This window comes from Bombina bombina, chromosome 2 (genome assembly GCF_027579735.1).
Source record: "Bombina bombina isolate aBomBom1 chromosome 2, aBomBom1.pri, whole genome shotgun sequence".
Classification (NCBI taxonomy): domain Eukaryota; kingdom Metazoa; phylum Chordata; class Amphibia; order Anura; family Bombinatoridae; genus Bombina; species Bombina bombina.
In genome coordinates, this window is record NC_069500.1 from 1,332,329,463 (window position 1) to 1,332,344,932 (window position 15,470).

At 41.8% G+C, this 15,470-nt stretch overlaps 1 protein-coding gene across 1 annotated transcript in view; it reads right to left on the reverse strand.

Moving 5' to 3' along the window:
• The window catches only part of FAM193A (family with sequence similarity 193 member A), a gene marked incomplete in the record, with an annotated part of 656,361 nt that overhangs the window by 264,174 nt on the left and 376,717 nt on the right, over positions 1-15,470 (reverse strand).

Sequence of the window (15,470 nt, forward strand, 5' to 3'; positions counted from 1 at the left end):
TAACCACATAAACCAAGTGTCTGCAGCTATTCATAATTGCTATGTTACAGATGGGTCTGTGCAATCTTTTAAACAACTTCTTGACATCTAGATTTTTTATTTACTTATTCTTTACAGGTAGAAACCCTTTATCCAAACTGCTTGGGACCAGAAAGGGTTTGGATTAACGGGATAGTTTGTATTTTAAAATATTGGCATCTTTAAAGGGATATTAAACAGTGCTCCTATGGTAAAAACAAATCTAAGCAAATATAGAAATAAAAAAAAAAAAAAATTTGCCCCCAGTGTGATAAGAACAGAGGATTTTAATTATTCATTTGTTTATTTTATTCTGTTAGTTCTGGGTATAAGCTAATATGACTCCCTGATTTCTAGTCTATTCACTAGCCTAGAAGATTTATCACATTAGGCTAAGATAAAACTTCTTGCAAACATCTCCATGTAGGGCTGTGACAGGAAGCACAAATGTAATATAAAAAAATAAAAGGTAAAATCCATTTAAACAGATGAGTAATATCTATTACAATTATTTCTAAGGGACATTCCAGACAAAATTTAAATGCACATACAGGAATTACATTGTTGAATAGAAACATATTTGCAATATACAAGTATTGGCAAAAATACATCTAGTAAAAGTTATCACTGTTTTAGTGTTAACATTTTCCTCTGCACGTGCATGTGAAGCATAGCTAGATATTCTCAGTGCACCAACAATGTAAATACTGCAGCTGCTCAGAGCACAAATGGGGCTTGAATCATGTCAGCAATTTACAAATTGAGTCATTACCAGACGGTAAAAGCACCTTAGGCTCTCTGAGCAAGTGCTGCGTTTAAAATGATGGTGCACAGTGCATACTTAAATACACTTTTAAAACAGCTGGAATGTCCCTTTAAGCATAAGCAACTGCTTAGTGCTTTTTTTATTACAACAAGGGAAAGGGGATGGAACCAAGTATAAACAACATCTTATGCCATTTAGGCAATACTTAAATATAATACAGCTTATACGTAAGCTAAACTTAGTTTTATATAATTAATTTGTAATATTTTTGTTTACATAGGACCCTCAGAAAAGATAGTACAGTACTGTAATCAGAAAGGAAATCATTGTTTTAAATAAATATAAACTATTTGCGACTTACAGGCAGAGAAAAAACATAATTTATGTAAGAACTTACCTGATAAATTCATTTCTTTCATATTAGCAAGAGTCCATGAGCTAGTGACGTATGGGATATACATTCCTACCAGGAGGGGCAAAGTTTCCCAAACCTTAAAATGCCTATAAATACACCCCTCACCACACCCACAATTCAGTTTAACGAATAGCCAAGAAGTGGGGTGATAAGGAGCGAAAGCATCAAAAAATAAGGAATTGGAATAATTGTGCTTTATACAAAAAAATCAAAACCACCACAAAAAGGGTGGGCCTCATGGACTCTTGCTAATATGAAAGAAATGAATTTATCAGGTAAGTTCTTACATAAATTATGTTTTCTTTCATGTAATTAGCAAGAGTCCATGAGCTAGTGACATATGGGATAGCAGATACCCAAGATGTGGAACTTCCACGCAAGAGTCACTAGAGAGGGAGGGATAAAATAAAGACAGCCAATTCCGCTGAAAAAATTAATCCACTACCCAAATCAAAAGTTTCAATTTTTAGAATGAAAAAAACTGAAATATAAGCAGAAGAATCAAACTGAAACAGCTGCCTGAAGTACTATTCTACCAAAAACTGCTTCTGAAGAGAAAACATCAAAATGGTAGAATTTAGTAAAAGTATGCAAAGAAGACCAAGTCATTGCTTTGCAAATCTGATCAACAGAAGCTTCATTCTTATAAGTCCAGGAAGTAGAAACTGACCTAGTAGAAAGAGCCGTAATCCTCAGAGGCGGGGATTAACCCGACTCCAAATAAGCATGATGAATCAAAAGCTTTAACCAAGATGCCAAAGAAAAGGCAGAAGCCTTCTGACCTTTCCTAAAAGCAGAAAAGATAAAAAATAGACTAGAAGTCTGTCTGAAAACTGAGTAGCTTCAACATAATATTTCAAAACTCTTACCACATCCAAAGAATGTAAGAATCTTACCAAAGAATTCTTAGGATTAGGACACAAGGAAGGGACAATAATTCCTCCACTAATGTTGTTACAATTCACAACTTTAGGTAAAAATTGAAATTAGGACAGCAAAAACCACCTTATCCTGATGAAAAATCAGAAAAAGGAGATTCACAAGAAAGAACAGATAATTGAAAAAACTGTTCTAGCTGAAGAGATGTCTAAAAACAATTTATGCTTACCTGATAAATTTATTTCTCTTGTAGTATATCCAGTCCACGGATCATCCATTACTTGTGGGATATATTCCCTTCCCAACAGGAAGTTGCAAGAGGATCACCCACAGCAGAGCTGCTATATAGCTCCTCCCCTCATATCCAGTCATTCGACCGAAACACGACGAGAAAGGAGAAACCATAGGGTGCAGTGGTGACTGTAGTTTAATTAAAAATTTAGACCTGCCTTAAAAGGACAGGGCGGGCCGTGGACTGGATACACTACAAGAGAAATAAATTTATCAGGTAAGCATAAATTATGTTTTCTCTTGTTAAGTGTATCCAGTCCACGGATCATCCATTACTTGTGGGATACCAATACCAAAGCTTAAGTACACGGATGATGGGAGGGACAAGGCAGGAACTTAAACGGAAGGAACCACTGCCTGTAGAACCTTTCTCCCAAAAACAGCCTCCAAAGAAGCAAAAGTGTAAAATTTGTAAAATTTTGAAAAAGTGAAAAGTGAAGACCAAGTCGCAGCCTTGCGAATCTGTTCAGAGGCCTCATTTTTAAAGGCCCAGGTGGAAGCCACAGCTCTAGTAGAATGAGCTGTAATCCTTTCAGGGGGCTGCTGTCCAGCAGTCTCATAGGCTAAGCGTATTATGCTTCTAAGCCAAAAGGAGAAAGAAGTTGCCGAAGCCTTTTGACCTCTCCTCTGCCCAGAGTAAACGACAAACAGGGCAGATGTTTGACAAAAATCTTTAGTTGCCTGTAAGTAGAACTTCAAGGCACGGACTACGTCCAGATTATGTAAAAGACGTTCCTTCTTTGAAGAAGGATTAGGGCACAATGATGGGACAACAATCTCTTGATTGATATTCCTTTAAGAAACCACCTTAGGTAAAAACCCAGGTTTAGTACGCAGAACTACCTTGTCTGAATGGAAAATCAGATAAGGAGAATCACAATGTAAGGCAGATAACTTCGAGACTCTTCGAGCTGAGGAAATAGCCATCAAAAACAGAACTTTCCAAGATAAAAGTTTAATATCAATGGAATGAAGGGGTTCAAACGGAACTCCTTGAAGAACTTTAAGAACCAAGTTTAAGCTCCACGGAGGAGCAACAGTTTTAAACACAGGCTTAATCCTAGCCAAAGCCTGACAAAAAGTCTGGACGTCTGGAACTTCTGCCAGACGCTTGTGCAAAAGAATAGACAGAGCAGAGATCTGTCCCTTTAATGAACTAGCTGATAAGCCTTTTTCCAAACCCTCTTGGAGAAAGGACAATATCCTAGGAATCCTAACCTTACTCCATGAGTAACTCTTTGATTTGCACCAATACAGGTATTTACGCCATATCTTATGGTAGATTTTCCTGGTAACAGACTTTCGTGCCTGTATTAAGGTATCAATAACTGACTCGGAGAAGCCACGCTTTGATAGGATCAAGCGTTCAATCTCCATGCAGTCAGTCTCAGAGAAATTATATTTGGATGATTGAAAGGACCTTGTATTAGCAGGTCTTGCCTCAGAGGTAGAGTCCATGGTGGACAGGACGACATGTCCACTAGGTCTGCATACCAGGTCCTGCGTGGCCACGCAGGCGCTATCAGAATCACTGATGCTCTCTCCTGTTTGATCTTTGCAATCAGTCGAGGGAGCAGAGGAAACGGTGGAAACACATAAGCCAGGTTGAAGAACCAAGGAGCTGCTAGAGCATCTATCAGCGTCGCTCCCGGGTCCCTGGACCTGGATCCGTAACGAGGAAGCTTGGCGTTCTGGCGAGACGCCATGAGATCCAGTTCTGGTTTGCCCCAACGATGGACCAGTTGAGCAAACACCTCCGGATGGAGTTCCCACTCCCCCGGATGAAAAGTCTGACGACTTAGAAAATCCGCCTCCCAGTTCTCCACGCCTGGGATGTGGATCGCTGACAAGTAGCAAGAGTGAGACTCTGCCCAGCGAATTATCTTTGAGACTTCTAACATCGCTAGGGAACTCCTGGTTCCCCCTTGATGGTTGATGTAAGCCACAGTCGTGATGTTGTCCGACTGAAATCTGATGAACCTCAGTGTTGCTAACTGAGGCCAAGCTAGAAGAGCATTGAATATTGCTCTTAACTCCAGAATATTTATTAGGAGGAGTTTCTCCTCCTGAGTCAACGATCCCTGAGCCTTCAGGGAGTTCCAGACTGCGCCCCAGCCTAGAAGGCTGGCATCTGTTGTTACAATCGTCCAATCTGGCCTGCGAAAGGTCATACCCTTGGACAGATGGACCCGAGATAGCCACCAGATTAGAGAATCTCTGGTCTCTTGATCCAGATTTAGTAGAGGGGACAAATCTGAGTAATTCCCATTCCACTGACCTAGCATGCACAATTGCAGCGGTCTGAGATGAAGGCGCACAAATAGCACTATGTCCATTGCCGCTACCATTAAGCCGATTACTTCCATGCACTGAGCCACTGACGGGCGTGGAATGGAATGAAGGACACGGCAAGCATTTAAAAGTTTTGATAACCTGGAAATTTTCATTTCTACAGAATCTATCAGAGTCCCTAGGAAGGAGACTCTTGTGAGTGGCAATAGAGAACTCTTTTCCACGTTCACTTTCCACCCATGCGACCTCAGAAATGCCAGAACTATCTCTGTATGAGACTTGGCAATTTGAAAGCTTGACACCTGTATCAGGATGTCGTCTAGATACGGAGCCACCGCTATACCTCGCGGTCTTAGAACCGCCAGAAGTGAGCCCAGAACCTTTGTAAAGATTCTCGGGGCCGTAGCCAACCCGAAGGGGAGAGCTACAAATTGGTAATGCCTGTTTAGAAAGGCAAATCTTAGGAACCGATGATGATCTTTGTGAATCGGTATGTGAAGGTAGGCATCCTTTAAGTCCACTGTGGTCATGTACTACCCTCTTGGATCATGGGTAGGATGGTCCGAATAGTTTCCATTTTGAATGATGGAACTCTTAGGAATTTGTTTAAGATCTTTAGGTCCAAGATTGGTCTGAAGGTTCCGTCCGCGGAACTGGGTGGATCACCCCCATTACTAGGAGGTCTTGTACACAGCTTAGGAATGCCTCTTTCTTTAACTGGTTTTCTGATAACCTTGAAAGATGAAACCTCCCTTGAGGAGGAGAAGCCTTGAAGTCCAGAAGATATCCCTGAGATATGATCTCCAACGACCAGGGATCCTGGACATCTCTTGCCCACGCCTGGGCGAAGAGAGAAAGTCTGCCCCCCACTAGATCTGTTTCCGGATAGGGGGCCGTTCCTTCATGCTGTCTTGGGGGCAGCAGCAGGTTTTCTGGCCTGCTTGCCCTTGTTCCAGGACTGGTTAGGTTTCCAGGCCTGTCTGGAATGAGCAACAGTTCCTTCCTGTTTTGGAGCGGAGGAAGTTGATGCTGCTCCTGCCTTGAAATTTCGAAAGGCACGAAAATTAGACTGTTTGGCCTTTGATTTGGCCCTGTCCTGAGGAAGGGTATGACCCTTACCTCCAGTAATGTCAGCAATAATTTCTTTCAAGCCGGGCCCGAATAAGGTCTGCCCCTTGAAAGGAATATTAAGTAATTTAGATTTAGAAGTCACGTCAGCTGACCAGGATTTAAGCCATAGCGCCCTCCGCGCCTGGATGGCGAATCCGGAGTTCTTAGCCGTTAGTTTAGTCATATGTACAATGGCATCAGAAACAAATGAGTTAGCTAGCTTAAGTGATTTAAGCTTGTCCATAATTTCATCCAATGGAGCTGTGTGAATGGCCTCTTCCAGAGACTCAAACCAGAATGCCGCAGCAGCAGTGACAGGCGCAATGCATGCAAGGGGCTGCAGGATAAAACCTTGTTGAACAAACATTTTCTTAAGGTAACCTTCTAATTTCTTATCCATTGGATCCGAAAAAGCACAACTGTCCTCAACTGGGATAGTGGTACGCTTTGCTAAAGTAGAAACTGCTCCCTCCACCTTAGGGACCGTTTGCCATAAGTCCCGTGTAGTGGCGTCTATTGGAAACATTTTTCTAAATATAGGAGGAGGGGAAAAGGGCACACCAGGTCTATCCCACTCCTTGCTAATAATTTCTGTAAGCCTTTTAGGTATAGGAAAGACATCAGTACACACCGGCACCGCATAGTATCTATCCAGCCTACACAATTTCTCTGGAATTGCAACTGTGTTACAGTCGTTCAGAGAAGCTAAAACCTCCCCAAGCAATACACGGAGGTTCTCAAGCTTAAATTTAAAATTAGAGATCTCTGAATCAGGTTTCCCCGGATCAGATCCGTCACCCACAGAATGAAGCTCTCCGTCCTCATGTTCTGCAAACTGTGACGCAGTATCAGACATGGCTCTTACAGCACCTGCGCGCTCTGCATCTCTCCTAATCCCAGAGCTATCGCGCTTGCCTCTCAATTCTGGCAATCTAGATAATACTTTTGACAGGGTATTATTCATGATTGTAGCCATGTCCTGTAAAGTAATTGCTATGGGCGTCCCTGATGTACTTGGCGCCATAATAGCATGCGCCCCCTGAGCGGGAGGCGAAGGTACTGACACGTGAGGAGAGTTAGTTGGCATAACTTCCCCCTCGTCGTCTGGTGATAATTCTTTTATAGATAAAGACTGATCTTTATTATTTAAAGTGAAATCAATACATTTAGTACACATATTCCTATGGGGCTCCACACTGGCTTTCAAACATAATGAACAAGTAGATTCATCTATGTCAGACATGTTTAAACAGAATACCAATAAGACTGGCAAGCTTGAAAAACACTTTACAACAAGTTTACAAGCAAAATAAAAAAAAAAACGCTACTGCGCCTTTAAGAAGCACAAAACCTGTCTCAAGTTGAAATAACAATGAACCAAAGCAGTTATATCAACCAAATTGTCACAGTAAATGTATTAAGTTAGCAGAGCATTGCACCCACTTGCAAATGGATGATTAACCCCTTAATACCCAAAACGGAATAACAATAGAAAAAAACAAAACTTTTTTTAAAGCAGTCACACACACTGTCACAGCTCTGCTGTGACTTTTTACCTCCCTCAATATGACTTTTGAAGCCTTTTGAGCCCTCTAGAGAAGTCCTGGATCATGCAGGAAGAAGCAGGAAGTCTGAGTCTGAATTTTTACTGCGCAAAAAAGCGCTAAAATAGGCCCCTCCCACTCATATTACGACAGTGGGAAGCCTCAGTTAACTGTTTCTATGCAGAAATTAGCCAGCCATGTGGAAAAAATTATGCCCCAATAAGTTTTATCACCAAATGTACGTTAAAAAATGATTAAACATGCCAGCAAACGTTTTAAAACACATTTTTTGAAGAGTATATATCTCTATTAATAAGCCTGATACCAGTCGCTATCACTGCATTTAAGGCTTTACTTACATTACTTCGGTATCAGCAGCATTTTCTTAGTCAATTCCATTCCTTAGAAAAATATTTTACTGCACATACCTTAGTTGCAGTAAACCTGCACGCCATTCCCTTTCTGAAGTTACCTCACTCCTCAGAATGTGTGAGAACAGCAAGTGGATCTTAGTTACTTCTGCTAAGATCATAGAAAACGCAGGCAGATTCTTCTTCCAAATACTGCCTGAGAAAAAACAGCACACTCCGGTGCCATTTAAAAATAACTTTTGATTGAAGAAATAAACCAAGTATAAAACACCACAGTCCTCTCACAACCTCCTATCTAGTTGAGGGTTGCAAGAGAATGACTGGATATGACATGTGAGGGGAGGAGCTATATAGCAGCTCTGCTGTGGGTGATCCTCTTGCAACTTCCTGTTGGGAAGGGAATATATCCCACAAGTAATGGATGATCCGTGGACTGGATACACTTAACAAGCGAAAAGAACAATACTTTCCATGAAAGTAATTAATGTCCAAAGAAAGCATATGCTCAAATAGAAGAGTCTGAAAAGCATTCAGAACCAAAATACGACTCCAAGGAGGAGAAATTGGCTTAAATGACAGGCTTGATAAGAACCAAAGCCTGAACAAAACAATGAATATCAGAAAGATTTAGCAATTCTTACTGTGAAACAGCACAGTAAAGCAGAGATTTGTCCTTTCAAGGAACATGCAGACAAAAACCTTATGAAGAAACTATAAAATCCTAGGAATTCTAAAAGAATGCCAAGAGAATTCATAAGAAGAGCATCATGAGATGTAAATCTTCCAAACTCGATAATAAATATTACTAGATACAGATTTACGAGCCTGCAACATAGTATTAATCACTGAGTCAGAGAAACTTCTATGACTAAGTACCAAGCGTTAAATTTTCATACCATCAAATTAATAGTTTGAATTCCTGATGAAAAAAACGAATGTTAAGATATAAGGTCTGGCCTTAATGGAAGTAACCAAGATTGGCAACTGGACATCCGAACAAGCACCATATACCAAAACCTGTGTGGCCATGCTGGAGCCACCAGCCACACCAAAGATTGGTCTCTGATTATTTAGAAAATCACTCTAAAATGAAGAACCAGAGATGAAAAAATATAGGCAGATTGATAATTCCAAGGAAGTGTTAATGCATACACTACTTCCGCCTGAGGATCCCAGAACCTGAATAGGCCCCTGGGAAGTTCCTTGTCTAGATGAGATGCCATCAGATCTATTTCTGGAAGCTCTCACATCTGAAAAATTGAAAAACATATCTGGGTAAAGAGACCATTCTCCCGGATGTAAAGCTTGATTAACAGAGATAATCCGCTTCCCAATTGTCTATACCTGGGAAAAAGACCACAGAAATTAGATAGGAGCTGGATTTAGTCCAAGCAAATATCCGAGATACTTCTGTCACAGCCTAAAGACTGATAGTCCCACCCTGATGATTGACATACGCCACAGTTGTGACATTGTCTGTCTGAAAAAACAATTTATGCTTACCTGATAAATTTATTTCTCTTGTAGTGAATCCAGTCCACGGATCATCCATTACTTATGGGATATTCTCCTTCCCAACAGGAAGTTGCAAGAGGATCACCCACAGCAGAGCTGCTATATAGCTCTTCCCCTAACTGCCATATCCAGTCATTCGACCGAAACAAACAGAGAAAGGAGAAACCATAGGGTGCAGTGGTGACTGTAGTTTAATTAAATTTTAGACCTGCCTTAAAATGACAGGGCGGGCCATGGACTGGATACACTACAAGAGAAATAAATTTATCAGGTAAGCATAAATTATGTTTTCTCTTGTTAAGTGTATCCAGTCCACGGATCATCCATTACTTATGGGATACCAATACCAAAGCTAAAGTACACGAATGATGGGAGGGACAAGGCAGGAACATTAAACAGAAGGAACCACTGCCTGTAGAACCTTTCTCCCAAAAACAGCCTCCGAAGAAGCAAAAGTGTCAAATTTGTAAAATTTCGAAAAAGTGTGAAGCTTAGACCAAGTCGCAGCCTTGCAAATCTGTTCAACAGAGGCCTCATTTTTAAAGGCCCAGGTGGAAGCCACAGCTCTAGTGGAATGAGCTGTAATTCTTTCAGGGGGCTGCTGTCCAGCAGTCTCATAGGCTAAACGTATTATGCTACGAAGCCAAAAGGAGAGAGAGGTTGCCGAAGCTTTTTGACCTCTCCTCTGTCCAGAGTAAACGACAAACAGTGAAGAAGTTTGACGAAAATCTTTAGTTGCCTGTAAATAGAATTTCAGGGCACAGACTACATCCAGATTATGCAAAAGTCGTTCCTTCCTTGAAGAAGGATTAGGACATAAAGGAACAACAATCTCCTGATTGATATTCCTGTTAGAGACTACCTTAGGTAAAAACCCAGGTTTAGTACGCAGAACTACCTTGTCTGAATGGAAAATCAGATAAGGAAAATCAGATAAGGAGAATCACAGTGTAAGGCAGACAATTCCGAGACTCTTCGAGCCGAGGAAATAGCCATCAAAAATAGAACTTTCCAAGACAAAAGTTTAATATCAACGGAATGAAGGGGTTCAAACGCAACTCCTTGAAGAACTTTAAGAACCAAGTTTAAGCTCCACGGAGGAGCAACAGTTTTAAACACAGGCTTAAACCTAGCTAAAGCTTGACAAAATGCCTGGACGTCTGGAACTTTTGCCAGACGCTTGTGCAAAAGAATAGACAGAGCAGAAATCTGTCCCTTTAAAGAACTAGCTGATAAGCCTTTTTCCAAGCCCTCTTGGAGAAAAGACAATATCCTCGGAATCCGAACCTTACTCCATGAGTAACTCTTGGATTCGCACCAATACAGGTATTTACGCCATATCTTATGGTAGATTTTTCTGGTAACAGGCTTTCGTGCCTGTATCAAGGTATCAATAACTGACTCTGAGAAGCCACGCTTTGATAGGATCAAGCGTTCAATCTCCACGCAGTCAGTCTCAGAGAAATTAGACTTGGATGATTGAAAGGACCTTGTATTAGAAGGTCTTTCCTCAAAAGGTAGGGTCCATGGAGGACAGGACGACATGACCACTAGGTCTGCATACCAGGTCCTGCGTGGCCACACAGGCGCTATCAGAATCACCGATGCTCTCTCCTGTTTGATCTTGGCAATCAGTCGAGGGAGCATAGGAAACGGTGGAAACACATAAGCCATGTTGAAAAACCAAGGAGCTGCTAGAGCATCTATCAGCTTCGCTCCCGGATCCCTGGACCTCGAACCGTAAAGAGGAAGTTTGGCATTCTGGCGAGACGCCATGAGATCCAGATCTGGTTTGCCCCAACGATGAACCAGTTGAGCAAATACCTCCGGATGGAGTTCCCACTCTCTCGGATGAAAAGTCTGACGACTTAGAAAGTCTGCCTCCCAGTTCTCCACTCCTGGGATGTGGATCGCTGACAAGTGGCAAGAGTGAGACTCTGCCCAGCGAATTATCTTTGAGACTTCCAACATCGCTAGGGAGCTCCTGGTTCCCCCTTGATGGTTGATGTAAGCCACAGTTGTGATGTTGTCCGACTGAAATCTGATGAACCTCAGTGTTGCTAACTGAGGCCAGGCTAGAAGAGCCTTGAATATTGCCCTTAGCTCCAGGATATTTATTGGTAGGAGTTTCTCCTCCTGAGTCCAGGATCCCTGAGCCTTCAGGGAATTCAAGACTGCGCCCCAGCCTAGGAGGCTGGCATCTGTTGTTACAATCGTCCAATCTGGCCTGCGAAAGGTCATGCCCCTTGACAGGTTGACCCGAGATAACCACCAGAGAAGAGAATCTCTGGTCTCTTGATCCAGATTTAGTAGAGGGGACAAATCTGAGTAATCCCCATTCCACTGACTTAGCATGCACAATTGCAGCTGTCTGAGATGCAGGCGCGCAAATGGCACTATGTCCATTGCCGCTACCATTAAGCCGATTACTTCCATGCATTGAGCCACTGACGGGCGTGGAATGGAATGAAGGACCCGGCAAGCATTTAAGAGTTTTGATAACCTGACCTTCGTCAGGTAAATTTTCATTTTTACAGAATCTATCAGAGTCCCTAGGAAGGAGACTCTTGTGAGTGGTGATAGAGAACTCTTTTCCACGTTCACTTTCCACCCATGCGACCTTAGAAATGCCAGAACTATCTCTGTATGAGACTTGGCAATTTGCAAGCTTGGCGCCTGTATCAGGATGTCGTCTAGATACGGAGCCACCGCTATACCTTAGAACCTCCAAAAGAGAGCCCAGCACCTTTGTAAAGATTCTCGGGGCCGTAGCCAACCCGAAGGGAAGAGCTACAAACTGGTAATGCCTGTCTAGGAAGGCAAATCTTAGGAACCGATGATTATCTTTGTGAATCGGTATGTGAAGATAGGCATCTTTTAAATCCACCGTGGTCATGTACTGACCCTCTATTCTCATGGGTAGAATAGTCCGAATAGTTTCCATTTTGAATGATGGAACTCTTAGGAATTTGTTTAAAATCTTTAGATCCAATATTGGCCTGAAGGTACCCTCTTTCTTGGGAACCACAAATAGATTTGAGTAAAATCCCTGTCCTTGTTCCGTCCGCGGAACTGGGTGGATCACTCCCATTACTAGGAGGTCTTGTACGCAACATAGGAATGCCTCTTTATTTGGTTTTCTGATAACCTTGAAAGGTCAAATCTCCCTAGAGGAGGAGAAGCCTTGAAGTCCAGAAGATATCCCTGATATATGATCTCCAATGCCCAGGGATCCTGGACATTTCTTGCCCACGCCTGGGCGAAGAGAGAAAGTCTGCCCCCTACTAGATCCGTTTCCGGATAGGGGGCCCTCCCTTCATGCTGTCTTAGGGGCAGTAGCAGGTTTTCTGGCCTGCTTGCCCTTGTTCCAGGCCTGGTTAGTTTTCCAGGCTTGTCTATAGCGATCAACAGTTCCTTCCTGTTTTGGGGCGGAGGAAGTTGAAGTTGCTCCTGCCTTGAAGTTTCTAAAGGCACGAAAATTAGACTGTTTGGCCTTCGATTTGGCCTTGTCCTAAGGAAGGGTATGACCCTTACCTCCCGTAATGTCAGCGATAATTTCTTTCAAGCCGGGCCCGAATAAGGTTTGCCCCTTGAAAGGAATGTTAAGTAATTTAGAAGTCACATTAGCTGACCAGGATTTAAGCCATAACGCTCTGCGCGCTTGAATGGCAAAACCGGAATTCTTAGCCGTTAGTTTAGTTAAATGAACAATGGCATCAGAAACAAATGCATTTGCTAGCTTAAGTGCTTTAAGCTTGTCCATAATTTCATCCAATGGGGCTGAGTGAATGGCCTCTTCTAGAGACTCAAACCAAAATGCCGCAGCAGCAGTGACAGGCGCAATGCATGCAAGGGGCTGTAAGATAAAACCTTGTTGAACAAACATTTTCTTAAGGTAGCCCTCCAATTTTTTATCCATTGGATCCGAAAAAGCACAACTATCTTCCACCGGGATAGTGGTACGCTTAGCTAAAGTAGAAACTGCTCCCTCCACCTTAGGGACCGTCTGCCATAAGTCCCGTGTAGTGGCGTCTATTGGAAACATTTTTCTAAATATAGGAGGAGGGGAAAAGGGCACACCAGGTCTATCCCACTCCTTGCTAATAATTTCTGTAAGCCTTATAGGAATAGGAAAAACGTCGGTACACACCGGTACTGCATAGTATCTATCCAGCCTACATAATTTCTCTGGAATCGCAACTGTGTTACAGTCATTCAGAGCCGCTAAAACCTCCCCTAGCAATACACGGAGGTTCTCAAGCTTAAATTTAAAATTAGAGATCTCTGAATCCGGTTTCCCTGGATCAGATCCGTCACCTACAGAATGAAGCTCTCCGTCCTCATGTTCTGCAAACTGTGACGCAGTATCGGACATGGCTCTCGAAACACCAGCGCGCTCTATTCTTACCCCAGAGCGGTCGCGCTTGCCTCTTAATTCTGGCAATTTAGATAATACTTCTGTCAGGGTATTATTCATAATATTAGCCATGTCTTGTAATGTGATTTGTATGGCCGTCCCTGATGCACTTGGCGCCACAATATCACGCGCCTCCTGAGCGGGAGGCGAAGGTATTGACACGTGAGGAGAGTTAGTCGGCATAACTTCCCCCTCGTTGTCTGGTGATAACTCCTTTATAAATAAAGACTGACCTTTATTATTTAAAGTGAAATCAATACATTTGGTACACAAATTTCTGTGGAGCTCCACAGTGGCCTTTAAACATAGTGAACAAACCGGTTCATCTGTGTCAGACATGTTTAAACAGACTAGCAATAAGACTAGCAGACTTGGAAAACACTGTAAATAATTTTACAAGCAATAAAGAAAAACGATACTGTGCCTTTAAGAAGCACAGAAAACTGTCACAGTTGAAATAACAATGAATCAAATCAGTTATGGCAATTAAATTTTTACAGTAAATGTATTAAGTTAGCAGAGCATTGCACCCACTTGCAAATAAGATGATTAACCCCCTACAAACCAAACGGTTTTTATATGCAAAAAAACGTTTATTAAATACAGTCAAAACCACTGTCACAGGTCTGCTGTGACTGATTACCTCCCTCAAAATGACTTTTGAAGTCCCTTAAGCTGTCTGGAGACGATCCGTGTCAAGCAGAAAGAATTAAGGAAGACAGAGCCTAAATTTTTGCTGCATCAAAAGAGCGCTAAAATAGGCCCCTCCTACTCAATATAACAATATTGGGAGTTTCAGTTAACGGTTTCTATGCATAAATAATATCAGCCATGTTGAAAAATGTTATGCCCCAACAAGTTTATCACCAAAGTACCTCACAAAACGATTAAAACATGCCAGCAAAATCGTTTTAAACATCCCTTTCTTAAGGAACATGTATCTCTATAGAAAAGCCTTACAGTCATCCTACTGCATTAAAGGATTATAACATCACTTCAGTATTAATAGCATTTTCTCAGTCAAATTCCATTACTTAGAAAATTACTTTACTGTATATATGTAAAACAGCCTATTAACAGTCGCTCTCACTGTATTAAAGGCTCTTACTTACATTACATCGGTATCAGCAGTATTTTCTTAGTCAATTCCATTCCTTAGAAAAATAATCTACTGCACATACCTTGTTTGCAGGGTTTCCCGCACGCCATTCTCTTCTGAAAGATACCTCACACTTTAGAATATGCGAGAACAGCCAGTGGATCTTAGTTACTGCCGCTAAGATCATAGAAAAACGCAGGCAGATTCTTCTTCCAAATACTGCCTGAGAATAAACAACACACTCCGGTGTCATTTTAAAATAACAAACTTTTGATTGAAGAATAAACTAAGTATAAAAAACACCACAGCCCTCTCACAACTTCCTATCTGTTAAGTTGCAAGAGAATGACTGAATATGACATGTGAGGGGAGGAGCTATGTAGCAGCTCTGCTGGGTGATCCTCTTGCAATTTCCTGTTAGGGAGAGAATATATTCCATAAGTAATGGATGATCCGTGGACTGAACACACTTAACAAGAGAAAAGGCAGTTACACTAACAACATTTTTACAGTGTATGTAACAAGTCAGCAGAGCATTGCACCCACTTGCAAACGGATGATTAACCCCTTAATAACAAAAACAGAATAATAAATGACAAAAACGTTTTTTAAACAGTCACAACTGCCACAGTCTACTGTGATTGTTACCCTCCTCAAACACGACTTTGAAGCCTTTTGAGCCCTTCAGAGATGTCCTGTATCATGCAGAGGGAAGCTGAATGTCTGTCAGTATTTTTATCTGCACAGAAAAGC